The sequence below is a fragment of the Palaemon carinicauda genome, chromosome 10 (assembly GCF_036898095.1).
Source record: "Palaemon carinicauda isolate YSFRI2023 chromosome 10, ASM3689809v2, whole genome shotgun sequence".
Taxonomy (NCBI): Eukaryota; Metazoa; Arthropoda; class Malacostraca; order Decapoda; family Palaemonidae; genus Palaemon; species Palaemon carinicauda.
The window spans coordinates 100,036,090-100,051,089 of record NC_090734.1 but is presented as its reverse complement, the minus strand read 5'-3'; the positions used below and the strand labels follow the sequence as shown (position 1 = coordinate 100,051,089).

Sequence of the window (15,000 nt, the reverse complement as noted above, 5' to 3'; positions counted from 1 at the left end):
TTTATAGACAGTATTGTGCTTTGACTTGGAGAGTGCTCTCTATGTTGTTCAGGAACTACATCTTTATTAAGTATCAGGAACATAGCATTCCTGAACATAATATTACACTGTGTAGTTCTCTAAACTATAGACTTACACAGTCCTGAGTATTAAGAACTACTAGTCTTAATACTGGCTAACAATATGATGGTCATGCATATGAAAAAACTATACTAAATCGACAATGAACTACACATTGCTTTATTAAGCAACTATACTCGTTTTCACAAATAACCAAGATTATGAAATTGTAAAAAAAAAAAAAAAAAAAAAAAAAAAAAAAAAAAAAAAAAAAAAAAAAAAAAAAAAAAAAATCATACGAAAACAGACCTACTATGAAGACGCTAATAGACATAGGATGCACCGAATCCGGCTGACATGTATAGTTGCCGGCATTTCCGCTTACTGCCTTCCCAACCAAAAGCTTCGGGGACACTAATTGGCCGTCTTTCTCCGGGTGAATACTCACCCCTCTTCGGGGGCCAGCGATGGACACCTTCGTTTGATTATGCAGCCAGTCTACCTGATTGGGGAATTAATTAACGTTAATGATAATTTTGGATAGAGGTGCTGGAAGTGATTATTGTAATGGGATTCGGGTTTTTTTTTCTCTATTTATATTTACAAATAAGATGATTTCTTTGATCAATTAGAGCTTCAGGATTTGAGTGGATATAATTTCATGATGATTACTCTTGATGAATTTGGAAAGAAGTGCTGGGGATGATTATTACAATGGGATTTTAGAGATATTTTCTTTTTTCTTTGCAAATAAGATGCTTTTTGTGATTTGATGGGTTACATTTTAATGATGATTGTTTGCGATTTATACATAGGGCAACAATGGGCATACTTGAAAACCTTATTCTATGGATAGGATGGTAATGTTGTTCAACTGAAGGTAGGAGAACAACTACTTTGATTATGTGGTCAATCATTTACAGCCACAAGGACGACTTTATGATTGATAGAATCTACGTCAATTTGAACAAAGGAAACTAATTATTGACAAAACATCCAATTACAAATTGATTAAAACAGAGCATAGTTTCAATTATTAGATGAAGATATTTTTTTTGTACGATAAATATTTCAACTTCTCAACATAATATTTATGTTCTCGCATTTGCATAATGCCATCAAAAAAGACAAAACAAATAAGTAGGTGAAGGAAGATAAACGATGAATTAAAAACTAAGAAAGTTTGCTGGTGTGGACTTTCATACAAAGACTATAATCAGACCCAAATCGAAGGAAATATCTGAGGCCTTTGTTCTGCGGTGAACTAGTAAGGGATGATGATAATGATTAAAAAGACACTTTGCCTCAATGCACTATTAAGGATATTTACATCATTGTCATACGTCATTACATTTTGCATTATATATATAAAAATAAGTAGAATTAAAATATGCTGCTTTTTTGGAATAGTATTATCAAGGTCTATATATACCAGGTCAGCCAACGCGCAGCTTAAGCTGTAAATCACCCATACTGTGACGTCAAGCTTCCCCGTCTCACACACGTGGGTAAACAAAAAGGACCGTTGCCTTAGTTAGCTACCTATCGAGGTAACGTAAACAATAGGAGACGCTGTGTCCATTATCATTTTATTCATTCATTCATTCTGTCACTAATAATGCCAAGTAACTGCACAGTATTTGGCTGTTCTAATAGACATGATAAAACTAAAAGCTCAAACATAAAATACCATCGCTTTCCAAAAGAAAAACCATACATAGACCAGTGGATACATGCATGTTGCCGTGCAGACAGAATTAACGTTGTGAATGCTACTGTTTGCTCGATTTATTTTAAACCAGAAAGAGAAGTTTTTGTTTTCTCAGATGTACCACATTTAATTAAATTAGTTAGAAATAATTTTACTGACTCTGGTTTTTCCTCAAGACTGGAGAGTGTATTTCAGATGACGGCATACGGGAAATGCTTAATAAAATCAAAGAAGAATATAGGCTTGCATATAAGATTAATGAAATGCATTCAACTGTAACAGGTCAACAAAGACAGCACGTTAAATTAGCAGTTCAATTACTCTCTAGGTCATGTGCCAACTCATTAAAATATTTATGGGAAAAGGGACTGTTGGAGTGTCAAAACTGGAATCAAACATCTGATTTTATTCTTTTAATAAATGATTGGTTCGACATAATGAATTCTTCCTCCATGTATGGAAAGTTTGGTAAAAGCAATGCTTTTGGTATTGATGTAGAAAAACATACAGGTACACTGCTCAAGGTAATCGAGGTAATGAATACTATGAGAGTTAAAAATCCTAATACAAAAAGTCTTTTCAAGTTTCAGAAAGGAATAATTTTATCATATAAATCTACAATTGCTTTGTTTGATATGTTAAAAGGCTCTTATAGTTTTGACTACCTACTTACACAAAGACTAAATCAAGATTGCCTTGAACATTTCTTTGGGTGTATAAGGCAAATGGATGGGCACTATGATCATCCTCATGCTGTGAACTTTAAATTTCGGCTAAAAAAATGTTACTAGGAAAGGAAATTGAAATATTAAGTGAAAAGTGTAATATCACCACTGTTAAAAAATCTCATGAATCAGCCAAAGACGATGAATCTATCACGAAAGAAAGGGACTTAGTGTTAGAAATATGCCTAACAACGCAGATATTCAGAAATTTAGATTTTTATTTAGAGAAAGATGCTTTAGACGAGGATGAAGACCTTTTGAGAGCAAATAAAGAAATATATTAGGGGAGTAATTGAGGAAGAAGCTCTTAAATATATTGGTGGATATATTGTAAAGAAATTTTGTGTAAAATATCCTGAGTTAGGAAATAAGACTGAAGAAGTGCTAAGGAATGATACTTGGATAGCATGTGTTAATCGGGGGCAATTACATGCACCTTCTAGTCAGTTTTTTCACAGTTGTTAATGATGCGGGAGATTTTTAATGCTGTACACGGGGAAGCTCTCATGGAAGGAAAAAATTGTTTTAAAAAGCTTTATTTAGAATTAAAACAGTCTGGTATTGAAGTTCCTGACGATGTTATTGCTTTTTTTTGTTAAGATATCGGTATATTTTCGAATGCGATATCTTAATAATTTGATAAAGTATAAAAAAAACCTCATTGACTGTGTATGAGATCTACGTTCTTAATGGGTCTCGCCAACACTAAGCTCCTTCAGATGACGTAGGTGCACAGAAGATGCTTAAAATCGGTACGCTGTCTGGCTGACCTGGTATATCTGGACCGTGAGTATTATCTACACAATCTATATTAATCCGCGTGAAATATTATCTACCTTTAGTCCATTACCAGCTTGACCTTTATGAATATGTTGACCACTTTGCAATCAAATTGCATTACTGCCACAACAAATCCACTAAATAGCTTATCGGAGTTTTATTACAATGATTCATTAATGAAGGGAATGAAATTAACAATATGTATTTTATAATGCTTTTCTGCGGATGAGAATTCAACACACACACACACACACACACACACACACACACACACACATATATATATATATATATATATATATATATATATATATATATATATATATATATATATATATATATATATATGTGTGTGTGTGTGTGTGTGTGTGTGTGTGTGTGTGTGTATTTATATGCAAAAACTATATATATATATATATATATATATATATATATATATATATATATATATATATATATATATATATATATATATATATATATATGTGTGTGTTTGTGTGTGTATGTGTGTGTATTTGAATATATTTACATCTCATATTGTATCAATATATACACTCTCCATAAAACAATATTTCAGTGACTTTCATAAACAGTGTATTCGCCTCATTTGCGAGTTTAACATAATTTCTATTTTCATAATGCATTTTCGCAGTCAATTTTGTTTTTACTTATGAAAAGATTTTTTTTTTTAACCTGGAAGAACATCCAAATGCTATGTATGAAAATATTATTTCTGCAAGCTATTGTTTTAAGTTGAATACGAATAACAGAAATTAAAGTTGAGAATGCAAAGAAGAATGCTTCCTTTTTTTAAAGGATATGTGTAAGAAGAAGAACTGAAACTATGAGAAAAGAGGAAATACGAAGACCTAGATATAGATTAATCTAGGTGAAAATAATTTGATCCGAGATTTTTTTAAATAGACCGAAAAACATTAAATGTATGAAAAATCTGTGTGTTTTTTAAGTAACTTTGAAGAAATAAAATGGATAATCCAGGCAAAGTAAGATAAATATTGTGGAAGAAGTTATAATGAAATTTATTTAATAGAAAAGAGAAAGGAGAAATCTCTGTATGAAGCCAACATAGTTGATGTTATGTTAAAGTAGGTTATTTAATTGTTTATAAATAAATTCGGTCTTCGGCAGGAGTAAAAGTTAACTGCCCTTTTCATAAGAGTTCGGTGATAACCTTCGCTCCTCCTCGTCGTTAATTAGTGAATTGCCATTAACTCTTTTGTTTATTTTTCTTTCCGAGTGTTTGGTGTTTAGTGAGAGCCGTGGACGAGACTACTGCTGCCTGGAATGTTCAGTTCGGACCGTGCATTGATCACAGACGTATATCATAATTCAGCAGCCATTGGTAGACGCCTCTTTTATTCCCTCATAAGGAATTGTGCCTTTGGAGGATTATTTCGCTGGTGTCTTTGAGCCACCCGCGGTAAATTGTACACTTCTTTGGATCACGGACTACGTATGCAGGGGTTTTGTCACCTGCGATAGCCACCTCGCTTGTTACGTCCTGCAGGTGTATGTGTCACTTGCGACCTTCGCTTGACATTGTTTTCCCCGCCTGAGGATTCTGCGGGAAGACGGTGCCGTCGTTCCGTCCCGGCACTGTTGGAGGTACTATTGCCGTGATCCAAGAGCGTCATCACATCAGTTACGCTGCTCGTCTGTGGACCAAGGGTCCGTGAGGAGGAACGTAGGGAGGCATTACCCAGGTAAAGTTACGATCTTTTTATTATCGTTACGGATATGCCCAGCCCGTTTTCCTGATGTTAATGATACTTCCTCTGATGCTGATGATCGTTCGTCCCCTATCTGTCATCTAATCCATGTATGGATAAGTACAGTTATAAGTATTTCCACGGATAGGTAATACAGTGTTGAGATATGTACATATATCTATAAATTATGACTCAGCATAATTCTTTTATGTGAATGTATTAGTATTTATGCCTTTAACTTAATGTGGTATGTGTATTTGTATGCTGCCTTGTGTTATGTTTTATAATTGGGTATTTGGTTTAGCCTTTAATGTTTGTGTGTGTAGGTAGGTAATTTTAAGGTTTTTCTGCCTTTTCATTTCTCCTGTCTTCCTTATTCCTATATGTTTAGTAATAGGGTAGTGGTTTGTTGATATTTGTGGGCCCGGCTTAATATATGAGCCATACTTTTGATCTGTTTAGTTTTTCTTTGTTAGGGTTAAGATTATTAGATATAGGTCAACCTTGTGTATTTAGAGGACTCTGTATATTAGTCCTCCAGGTCATTTTTGTTTAATCATTGTTGTTTGTCTTAGGAGCTTTTTGTTACTCCTGGTGCAAGGTTGAATTTATTTAAGTGTATTGTAATAAATATTGTTAGATTTTTCCAGTGTTTTTGTTCTGTCTTCCCTCAGTTCACCGTGTTACATAAATAATGTACTGCCTACGATTCCTTTAAAAAATCAAAGTTTAAAGACCAGAACTACGGCCTACACGGGTCGTAACAAGTGGCGACCGTGACAGGATCGTACGCAGGTGTACTCGGTGTTTGGGGGAGCAGTTCAGCTCTGGATTGATGTGACAGTATTTATTGTTGATATTTGATTTTTGGTTTAGTTGCTTTCCTTCCCCATAGGATATTATTTTCATTAAAATGAAGGACTTTACTTTTGACCCGTCGGAATTCTTGGGTTCGGCTGACTGTTTAAAATATTTAGGAGTTTTGACAAGGGCTTATTTGGTATAGTGTGCCCGGTGGTTGGGGATCCCTCATAAGTCCTCTGACACTCGGGCCAATTTGTTAAAACTGGTTAAGGAAAATGTGTCCCAAGATTTGGCTGAGGGTAATGAGGCAGCTAGCGGCCTAGCTAGTGATTTTGAGAGTGGCACTGATTTTGGGTCGGACCAAGAAGGATCCATAGTCGATGATGTGAGCATAAATCCTGGTTTGTCCCTGTTCGCTGATTCCCCTGCCGTAAAGGTTATGTATGAAGGTCCGGCCAATTTTCCTACTCCGGCCAGGGATGTTAAAAATGTCAATATTTCAACTAACCCCTTTTTAGCTGAGGAGGCTGTTCCCAACCATGTAACACCTTCTGCTCATGTAATGGGGCAGGAGGAGTTCCATGTAATTTGTAAGAGAATTGAGTTATTGAAGCTGCAGTTTGAGGAGAACGAGAGGGCCCGGAAACATGAGATTGAGTTGCTCAAGCTTAACCTTGAGTTGGCCAAGGTGCAAGGGTCCCCTAATCATGTTAGTTCTCCCTACAGCTCATCATCAGACAAATTTAATATTTCGGGTGCACTTAAGTTAATTCCAGTTTTTGATGAAGGGAGCGTACCAGAATTTTTTAAAGCTTTTGAGAGGGTTGCTACCCGGTTGTCTTGGCCCACAGAAATGTGGACGGTACTCATACAATGTAGATTGGCGGGCAAGGCAATCCGGGTATATGATGCATTGGAAGAGGGCCTTGCCAGAGATTATGACAAAGTAAAGGCTTTGGTTCTCAGGGCCTATGATTTGGTCCCTGAGGCCTATCGCCAGAGATTCCGAACCACTGGCAAGCCCAATTCTATGTCTTATGTTGAGTACGCTCGTCTCAAGGAGGAGCAGTTTGACAACTGGCTGAAAAGTCGTCAAGTTGCTTCCTTCTCTTCCTTGAGGGAACTGATGGTACTGGAGGAGTTTAAGAAGGTGTGTAGTAAAGAATTGAGGGTTCATCTGGAGGACACTAAAATTTTAACTTTGTCAAAGGCGGCTCAGGTAGGTGATGAGTTTGTCCTGACCCATCGGGCTGGGTCAGGTAACTTCTCGTCCTCATACCCTAATAATAATAGTAATTTGTCTTCTAAGTCGAATAATCCCTTCAAAACCCAATCTAGTACCCCAAATAGTAGCATGAGTAATCATGTTGGTAGTGGCTTCAGAAAGGACTTGAGTGGTGGGCACACTCTGGTTTTTTCTAACCGTGGCAATTCGGGTAAAACTAATCAAATTAGAGGTAATTTCTTTTGGTGTAACAAGCCAGGGCATCGACAAGCTGAATGTAGAGCCAGGAGCCGCTACCTCCAAAAGAATCAAAATAAGAGTCAAAATAATGTTAATCAGCCTACGCCAATCTCACTAATTTCAAATAATTCTATTTCAGAGAGTAAGAATGGTAAAACTGTTGATCCCCAGGTTAGTAGTGAACCAGATGTAGATAAAGTAAAACCTGTATTGTGTGAGTCCACTGGTAATTTATGACCATTCAACAAATATGTCTACCCAGGAAAATTGAAATGTGAGACCTCTACACTTTATGTTAAATTCTTGAGGGACACAGGCTCCGCTAGATCTTTGGTGTTGGCAGGGTCCTTGTCTAACTTAGTTCCCTATACGGGAGAATATGTGGTCCTGGGAGGATTTCCCGATACAGTGGTATCTGCTCCTTTAGTAAGGGTGGAGCTGTCCTTCCCAGGGTATCATAAGGTTACTGAGCTGGCGGTAGTTGAGAGCCTGCCGATACCAGGAATAGACAGAATCCTTGGGAATGATATGTTGAGTGCAGAGGGGCAGGAATTATTTCCTATTGTTTCGGTCACGGCTTGCCCTGTGGCAATAACTACTCGAGCCTCTGCTAAGCTTGCAGCAGAAGCTGATAATGATGACCTAGATTTAAGTAATTTAGAAGTAGAGGTAGAGAAGCCCGGGCTAGTAGAAGGTATTAGTAGTAGCAGTAGTTCTAGTTTTGAAGTTTTTAAATTATTGAAATCCGATTGTGACCGTCTCTCTTTCATACAGGCTCAAAAAGATGAATTTTCATTTGAGTTAGGTAATACTGACGATTTGACCAGGCCCAGGTTTGTGGTTTTGAAAGGATTGTTGTATAGGGTCAGTCGTCCCCCAACTCATCAACTAAATGTGACTAATTGTTTAAGACAAATTGGCGTACCTACCAAGTTTAGGGAGGCTGTGTTAAGCCTTGCACATGAGGACTCCTTTTCTGGCCACTTAGGCTTAAGTAAAACTTTTTGTAGGTTGAGTAAATGTTTTTGGTGGCCAGGAATGAAGTCTTCGGTGAAGAAATTTGTAAGAACTTGTGAAGTGTGTCAGGTGATGGGTAAACCCAATCAACCTATTCCCAAGGCTCCTCTTAACCCAATTCCTTCAATTGGAGAACCCTTTGCAGAATTGGTAATTGATGTGGTAGGACCTCTGCCTAGGACAAAGTTAGGGTTTACGCATCTCCTGACCAAAATGGATAGAGCATCACGTTTTCCTGAGTCCTTTCCAATGAAGAAAATAACCTCAAAAGCTGTGTTTGACAAATTAGTGGAGTTTTTCTCCAGGTATGGACTGCCTCGTAAAATTCAGTCAGATTGCGGCTCGAATTTTACAAGCAGGGTATTTAAGAGTAAGTGTGCTGAACTGGCCATTCAGCACATTACCAGTGTACCCTACCATCCTGAGAGTCAGCGTGTGGTGGAAAGATTTCACCAGACCCTTAAGTGTATATTAAAGAAATATTGTTATGAGCAAGGAGAGGATTGGGATAAAGGGCTTCCCTTTGCTCTCTTTGCCATAAGGAATTTTCCCAATTCTTCTACTGGCGTTGCTCCCTTTGAATTAATATTTGGGCACAAGGTTCGAGGACCTTTGGAAATCTTCCATGAATTGCTCGAAGTAAATCAGAGAGGAGAGCGTATGGTGGGAGAAGTTGTTAGTGAACTTAAGTCCAAGTTAGCCGTAGCTTGGAAGTATGCCAAAGATAATTTGTCTGCTTCCCAAGCTACAATGAAAACCAAATTTGATCAGAAGTGTAAGGTACGCTCATTTGAGTCCGGGGACTTAGTATTAGTTTTAAGCACAGATCCAGACAACTTCCTTGAACCCAGGTACAAGGGCCCCTGGAAGGTGTTGAGAAAGTTGTCCGAGATCAATTATGAAGTTGAAGCCCCTGGAACTAGTCGTAAATGTAAAATTTTCCACATAAACAGGTTGAAATCTTACTCTTCTGATAGACGGGATCCGTTGGCCATTGTTTTTGAGCCAGTTATGAGTGTGGTTACACCTGTTGAGGAAAACTTGGAAGATGTTTTGGACCAGGTGCCTTCAGATGCTCTAGGTAATAACTTGCAAAATTTAGGTGTATTAAAAGAGGGGTTAGAGCATCTGGAGGCACCTCAGAAACAAGATATACTAAACCTAATTATGGAATTTTCTGACTTGTTTCAGGACTCTCCAGGAAGGACGAGGTTGCTCCAGCATGATGTTGATGTTGGGGACGCTTCTCCGGTTAAGCAAAGCCCGTATCGCCTCAGTCCAGAGAAGCGTGCCATTGTTGAAGACGAAATTAAATACATGCTGGAGCACAATCTCATACAACCATCAGTAAGTCCATGGAGTTCCCCTATAGTCTTAGTGAAGAAGCCTGATGGTAAATATTGTATGTGTGTTGACTATAGGAGGGTAAACTCGGTTACTAAAAATGATTCCTTTCCTCTTCCCCGTATTGAGGATTGTCTGGACCTGATAGGTCCTGCTAGGTTTATTACAAAATTGGATCTGTTAAAGGGATATTGGCAGGTCCCCCTATCTGGCCATGCCTGTGAAATTTCAGCATTTGTGACGCCCTCAGGTCTTTACGAGTGCAAAGTAATGCCCTTTGGGATGAAGAACGCTGCCTGTACTTTCCAGCGTCTGATGAACAGGGTAATTTGTGGCCTGGAAGGTACAGAAATCTATATAGATGACTTGGTGGTACACAGCAACGACTGGCGGACCCACCTGGTAAGATTAAGAAAAGTTTTTGAGGCACTTAGGGCCGCCGGTCTTGTTGTGAATCTGGGTAAATGTAACTTTGGGAAAGCTAAGGTTAGTTATTTGGGTCACGAGATTGGCTTGGGTAAAGTTGCTCCTAAGCAAGCCAATCTCGAGGCCATAGTTGCTTTGAAGAGACCGTGTAATGTCAGAGAGGTTCGTAAGGTGCTGGGTATGTTGGGATATTACCGTAGGTTTGTCCGAAACTTCTCTGACCTCGCACAGCCTCTAACTAATTTATTGAAAAAAAGGGCAGAAATTTATTTGGTCTTCTCGATGCGAAGAAGCATTTTTAAAACTTAAGATGTTACTCGTGTCTAATCCAATATTGGTTTCTCCCAATTTTCAGAAGCCATTCATCATAGCCGTGGATGCCAGTGACGTAGGAATTGGGGGAGTCCTCTTTCAAAGGAGTGATGATGGTGAAGTACGCCCCGTATCTTACTACAGCCGTAAGTTACTAGAGGCGGAAAGAAAGTACTCCACCATTGAGAAAGAGGCTCTGGCATTGGTGCGGACATTGGTACATTTTAAACCTTATGTAACTAACTTTTCATTCCCTATAGAAATTTGGACCGACCATAATCCGTTGGTATTCATTGAACGTATGAAGGGATCAAATCAGAGGATTCTGCGTTGGGCCCTTCAGCTACAAGAGTTCAATTTAATTATAAAACACATTAAAGGGGTGGATAATTGCATCCCGGATGCTCTCTCACGTGTCTAAATTTTGATCTCTCCCTTTGGTTTTTTTTTTGGGACCCTCTCGGTTCGCCTGGTTGCATGTGTTGAGGTTACATCCATGTTTCGAGGTATGTATATATTGAGCTCAGGTATAAGGTTTATACTCTTGTAAATTGTTCCAGGACCTAGGTTGGTGTGGATAATTCTATATCGTATTTTTTTTTCTCTCTGTGTGCCTACTAAAGTTTATTGTTGACAGGTATAGGATTGAATGTGTCCAAATGTTTGATGACGTATTTAAAACTTGCTATGTTCTTGTCCTTTTGCTTAGGTTTAAGATGTTTTTACCTTGTGCTTGGTTTATTACTGTAGATACTACGTTTAAGACTTTGTTTTGTTTTGGTTTAAGATATTTTATCTTATCAGTGGTTTGTAGTAGCTTTAGTGTTTTCCCTGAATTTTCTTTATTTTTGTGGCCCTGCATTTTCTGATGTTTTGTCCAGCCTTGTGGCTTATCATTAAAAGAAAAACTTTGCATTTCGTGAATGAAAATTATTTTTCTTGGGGGAGGAAGGTGTTATGTTAAAGTAGGTTATTTAATTGTTTATAAATAAATTCGGTCTTCGGCAGGAGTAAAAGTTAACTGCCCTTTTCATAAGAGTTCGGTGATAACCTTCGCTCCTCCTCGTCGTTAATTAGTGAATTGCCATTAACTCTTTTGTTTATTTATCTTTCCGAGTGTTTGGTGTTTAGTGAGAGCCGTGGACGAGACTACTGCTGCCTGGAATGTTCAGTTCGGACCGTGCATTGATCACACACGTATATCATAATTCAGCAGCCATTGGTAGACGCCTCTTTTATTCCCTCATAAGGAATTGTGCCTTTGGAGGATTATTTCGCTGGTGTCTTTGAGCCACCCGCGGTAAATTGTACACTTCTTTGGATCACGGACTACGTATGCAGGGGTTTTGTCACCTGCGATAGCCACCTCGCTTGTTACGTCCTGCAGGTGTATGTGTCACTTGCGACCTTCGCTTGACGTTGTTTTCCCCGCCTGAGGATTCTGCGGGAAGACGGTGCCGTCGTTCCGTCCCGGCACTGTTGGAGGTACTATTGCCGTGATCCAAGAGCGTCATCACATCAGTTACGCTGCTCGTCTGTGGACCAAGGGTCCGTGAGGAGGAACGTAGGGAGGCATTACCCAGGTAAAGTTACGATCTTTTTATTATCGTTACGGATATGCCCAGCCCGTTTTCCTGATGTTAATGATACTTCCTCTGATGCTGATGATCGTTCGTCCCCTATCTGTCATCTAATCCATGTATGGATAAGTACAGTTATAAGTATTTCCACGGATAGGTAATACAGTGTTGAGATATGTACATATATCTATAAATTATGACTCAGCATAATTCTTTTATGTGAATGTATTAGTATTTATGCCTTTAACTTAATGTGGTATGTGTATTTGTATGCTGCCTTGTGTTATGTTTTATAATTGGGTATTTGGTTTAGCCTTTAATGTTTGTGTGTGTAGGTAGGTAATTTTAAGGTTTTTCTGCCTTTTCATTTCTCCTGTCTTCCTTATTCCTATATGTTTAGTAATAGGGTAGTGGTTTGTTGATATTTGTGGGCCCGGCTTAATATATGAGCCATACTTTTGATCTGTTTAGTTTTTCTTTGTTAGGGTTAAGATTATTAGATATAGGTCAACCTTGTGTATTTAGAGGACTCTGTATATTAGTCCTCCAGGTCATTTTTGTTTAATCATTGTTGTTTGTCTTAGGAGCTTTTTGTTACTCCTGGTGCAAGGTTGAATTTATTTAAGTGTATTGTAATAAATATTGTTAGATTTTTCCAGTGTTTTTGTTCTGTCTTCCCTCAGTTCACCGTGTTACATAAATAATGTACTGCCTACGATTCCTTTAAAAAATCAAAGTTTAAAGAACCAGAACTACGGCCTACACGGGTCGTAACAAGTGGCGACCGTGACAGGATCGTACGCAGGTGTACTCGGTGTTTGGGGGAGCAGTTCAGCTCTGGATTGATGTGACAGTATTTATTGTTGATATTTGATTTTTGGTTTAGTTGCTTTCCTTCCCCATAGGATATTATTTTCATTAAAATGAAGGATTTTACTTTTGACCCGTCGGAATTCTTGGGTTCGGCTGACTGTTTAAAATATTTAGGAGTTTTGACAAGGGCTTATTTGGTACAGTGTGCCCGGTGGTTGGGGATCCCTCATAAGTCCTCTGACACTCGGGCCAATTTGTTAAAACTGGTTAAGGAAAAAGTGTCCCAAGATTTGGCTGAGGGTAATGAGGCAGCTAGCGGCCTAGCTAGTGATTTTGAGAGTGGCACTGATTTTGGGTCGGACCAAGAAGGATCCATAGTCGATGATGTGAGCATAAATCCTGGTTTGTCCCTGTTCGCTGATATCCCTGCCGTAAAGGTTATGTATGAAGGTCCGGCCAATTTTCCTTCTCCGGCCAGGGATGTTAAAAATGTTAATATTTCAACTAACCCCTTTTTAGCTGAGGAGGCTGTTCCCAACCATGTAACACCTTCTGCTCATGTAATGGGGCAGGAGGAGTTCCATGTAATTTGTAAGAGAATTGAGTTATTGAAGCTGCAGTTTGAGGAGAACGAGAGGGCCCGGAAACATGAGATTGAGTTGCTCAAGCTTAACCTTGAGTTGGCCAAGGTGCAAGGGTCCCCTAATCATGTTAGTTCTCCCTACAGCTCATCATCAGACAAATTTAATATTTCGGGTGCACTTAAGTTAATTCCAGTTTTTATGAAGGGAGCGTACCAGAATTTTTTAAAGCTTTTGAGAGGGTTGCTACCCGGTTGTCTTGGCCCACAGAAATGTGGACGGTACTCATACAATGTAGATTGGCGGGCAAGGCAATCCGGGTATATAATGCATTGGAAGAGGGCCTTGCCAGAGATTATGACATAGTAAAGGCTTTGGTTCTCAGGGCCTATGATTTGGTCCCTAAGGCCTATCGCCAGAGATTCCGAACCACTGGCAAGTCCAATTCTATGTCTTATGTTGAGTACGCTTGTCTCAAGGAGGAGCAGTTTGACAACTGGCTGAAAAGTCGTCAAGTTGCTTCCTTCTCTTCCTTGAGGGAACTGATGGTACTGGAGGAGTTTAAGAAGGTGTGTAGTAAAGAATTGAGGGTTCATCTGGAGGACACTAAAATTTTAACTTTGTCAAAGGCGGCTCAGGTAGGTGATGAGTTTGTCCTGACCCATCGGGCTGGGTCAGGTAACTTCTCGTCCTCATACCCTAATAATAATAGTAATTTGTCTTCTAAGTCGAATAATCCCTTTAAAACCCAATCTAGTAACCCAAATAGTAGCATGAATAATCATGTTGGTAGTGGCTTCAGAAAGGACTTGAGTGGTGGGCACACTCTGGTTTTTTCTAACCTGGAAGAACATCCAAATACTATGTATGAAAATATTATTTCTGCAAGCTATTGTTTTAAATTGAATACGAATAACAGAAATTAAAGTTGAGAATGCAAAGAAGAATGCTTCCTTTTTTTAAAGGATATGTGTAAGAAGAAGAACTGAAACTATGAGAAAAGAGGAAATACGAAGACCTAGATATAGATTAATCTAGGTGAAAATAATTTCATCCGAGATTTTTTAAATAGACTGAAAAACATTAAATGTATGAAAAATCTGTGTGCTTTTTAAGTAACTTTGAAGAAATAAAATGGATAATCCAGGCAAAGTCAGATAAATATTGTGGAAGAAGTTATAATGAAATTTATTTAGTAGAAAAGAGAAAGGAGAAATCTCTGTATGAAGCCAACATAGTTGAAAAAGTTTTAGTTTCAACAAATACTTTTTTCTCTGAGGCTAACCTCCAGTGATATATATATATATATATATATATATATATATATATATATATATATATATATATATATATATATATATATATATATATATATATATATATATATATATATATATATATATATATATCTCTCAAACCATTGTCCTCGGGTTTTGGGTGGTATCGTAGCCTCTGTACCAATGCTTTCCACTGTATTGTATTAGAATTCTCTTGCTTAGGGGTACACTCTGGCTTGCTGTTATATCTTATTTCTCTCTCTCCCCCCTTTTAATTATTTTGATTGGTTTTCAGGTGAAGGATCTAATTCATTGTTACTATTATACAAAAAATATTTGGTTTTAGTTTTCTATTTTTCTATTGTACTTTATTTT

General features: G+C 38.1%; 1 pseudogene; it reads right to left on the bottom strand.

Moving 5' to 3' along the window:
- LOC137648153 (uncharacterized) overlaps positions 1-15,000 on the bottom strand; it is a 52,900-nt pseudogene that overhangs the window by 4,787 nt on the left and 33,113 nt on the right.